Genomic DNA, 3116 nt, shown 5'->3' with positions numbered 1-3116 from the left:
AGATATCAGTCTAACAAATACATGGAACATGGTCTTGCTTATTGTCCAGCATTTGTTTCCCGATTTCCGATTTGTTTGACATAGAACTTAACTGAACACATCAATTTAGTTCTGACCGGGCCCGGTACATAGGTCAAAACAAAATCATCGAGGGGCCCAGATATCGCTTCGAATCCTAGAAGGAACAGATAAACTTCGACTCATATGTTTGCTCTACTACTTGTTGGACTACACATAAAGGCACGGTTTATAACATCGAGTTACCAATGCGTTTTCGTGCAATCAATGCATAACCAACTCATAGGCAACAAATCATATCTCTAGGTTTGAAGACTTATATGATATTACCGTCTCACGATCACTCGAGATAAATTCCATGAAGTGATACAAGTGAGCGTGGGTTGAATCCAATACTCAGAACTTATGAGCACTCATGAGTGCTGTAGCCCCGCTTTGTCTAACATCTTAGACCTCTACAAGCCAACCCTTGACAGTCTTGATTCATATCTACTTCCAACATATGACCGACTGTGGAGAGTTTGAATAATATGATATAAACCATAACATAATTATTCTGGAAGTCAAAACATGCAAAAAGAAATAATAGTAAACGATTGACAAGAGATAGCAACACTTTACTCATAAATAACAGCTTTTGTTTATTATCAAATGTCAATTACATTTTACAAATTTCAAGATTATCTAACTACTAAAACTAATATCATCCTTCAGCCCTATGCTCCGAGCATGCTGGAGATGCTTAGCCCGAGTCAGTCCCTTCGTGAGGGGATCTGCTGGGTTCTCATCCGATGATACCCTCTTTGCCACGAGGATTCTTTCTTTTATTCGATGTCTGATGAAGTGATATTTTCTGTCAATGTGTCTGGATCTCCCATGATCTCTTGGTTCCTTGGCTAAGGCAACCGCACTATTGCTATCACAGAAAATCTCCATTGGCTCCTTTATAGCTGGTACAACTCCAAGGTCTCCGATGAAGTTCTTTAGCCATATAGCCTCCTTTGCTGCCTCGCTTGCTGCTATATACTCTGATTCACAAGTGGAATCAGCCACTGTCTCCTGCTTGGAACTTTTCCAAGTAATTGCCCCTCCGTTTAGAGTAAAGACCCAGCCCGACTGAGAGCGGAAATTATCCCTGTCAGTCTGAAAGCTAGCATCACTGTACCCTACAACTCTCAAGTCCTCACTGCCACCGAGGGTAAGGACCCAGTCCTTAGTCCTCCGTAGGTACTTGAGGATATTCTTTACCGCAGTCCAGGATATTCTTTACCGCAGTCCAGTGTGCCTTGCCAGGTACTTGAGGATATTCTTTACCGCAGTCCAGTATGCATGTTGAACCTTTTCAACACTTTGTCCACATAGGTGCTTTGACTAAGTCCAATTAGTCTTTTACTCATGTTTCTCAAAATCCTTATCCCTAGGATATAGGAAGCTTCTCCAAGGTCCTTCATAGCGAAACACTTCCCAAGCCAGGACTTTACTTCCTGCAGGGTTGGGATGTCATTTCCTATGAGTAGTATGTCATCCACATACAGTACCAAAAAGCTGACTATACTCCCACTAGCCTTGATATAGACACAAGATTCATCTTCACTCCTTGAAAAGCCAAATTCTTTGACTTTCTCATCAAAGAAAAGATTCCATCTGCGAGGTGCCTGTTTTAATCCATAAATGGATTTCTCGAGCTTACACACTCTACTGGGGTACTCTGTACTGACAAAACCCTCTGGCTGAACCATGTAAACATCTTCAGCCAACTTTCCATTAAGGAAAGCGGTTTTGACATCCATTTGTCATATTTCATAATCATGAAATGCAGCAATGGCTAACAGAACCCTAATAGACTTAATCTTGGCCACTGGTGAAACGGTCTCATCATAATCAACTCCCGGAGTTTGAGAATAACCCTTTGCAACCAGTCGTGCCTTATAAGTGTGTACATTACCATCCATGTCGGTCTTCTTCTTGAAGATCCATTTACACCCAACTATCTTACGATCAGGTACATTGTCAACCAAGTTCCAAACTTGATTGTCATACATGGACTGTATCTCGCTATCCATAGCCTCTTTCCATTTAGCAGCCTCAGGGCCTGCCATGGCTTCCGTGTAGCTGTTAGGCTCATCCAGATTTACCAGTGTGTTATCCCTGATAAGTGTCTCACCTTCTGCAGTAATATGAAAACCATAATAATGCTCAGGTGCATTCCTAACTCTGGTGGAACGCCTCAGAGGTATAGATTCTTCAGTCGGCTCAACAGGAGTTTCCTCCTCAGGTTGAGGGCTAGGGTTTGAGGTTCCTTCACCACTTGACTCTTGAATTTCCTCAAGGTCAATTTGCCTCCCACTGTCTCCTTGGCTCATGAATTCTCTCTCTTGAAAGAATCCTCTTCTTGCTACAAAGACCACATTATCACTGGGTCTGTAGAAGATGTAACCAAAGGATTTCTGTGGGTAGCCGATGAAAATACACCTTTCGCTTCGGGGTTCGAGCTTATCGTGAGTCTCGCGTCTCACGAAAGCCTCGCAACCCCAAATCTTGATGTGGTCTAGATTGGGAACTTTTCCAGTCCACACCTCGTGAGGTGTTTTGGCAACCTTCTTTGTAGGGACTAGATTAAGGATATGGGCGGCAGTCTCTAAGGCATACCCCCAAAATGAGATTGGTAGCGAAGCTCGACTCATCATGGAATGAACCATGTCCAACAAGGTCCGATTGCGCCTCTCAGCTACACCATTCAACTGTGGTGTCCTAGGAGGTGTCAATTGTGAGACAATCCCACGTTCCTTAAGATAGTCAAGGAACTCAGTACTAAGATACTCACCACCACGATCGGATCGAAGCATCTTAATATTCCTGCCTAACTGATTCTCCACTTCTTGCTTAAACTCTTTGAATTTCTCAAAGGTTTCTGACTTATGCTTGATTAGGTAGACATATCCATATCTACTAAAATCATCAGTAAAAGTCACAGAGAACCGATTAGCATCTCTTGTGGCGGTTCTGAAGGGTCCACACACATCCGTGTGTATGAGGTCCAACAAGCCTTCACCCCTAGCACAAGTGCAGTAAAAGGTGACTTTGTCATTTTACCAAGC

Source organism: Lactuca virosa, chromosome 3, assembly GCF_052849685.1.
Source record: "Lactuca virosa cultivar CGN04683 chromosome 3, Lactuca_virosa_CGN04683_v6, whole genome shotgun sequence".
Lineage (NCBI taxonomy): Eukaryota > Viridiplantae > Streptophyta > Magnoliopsida > Asterales > Asteraceae > Lactuca > Lactuca virosa.
The sequence above is the reverse complement of the archived record's forward strand: the minus strand, read 5'-3'. Positions refer to the sequence as shown.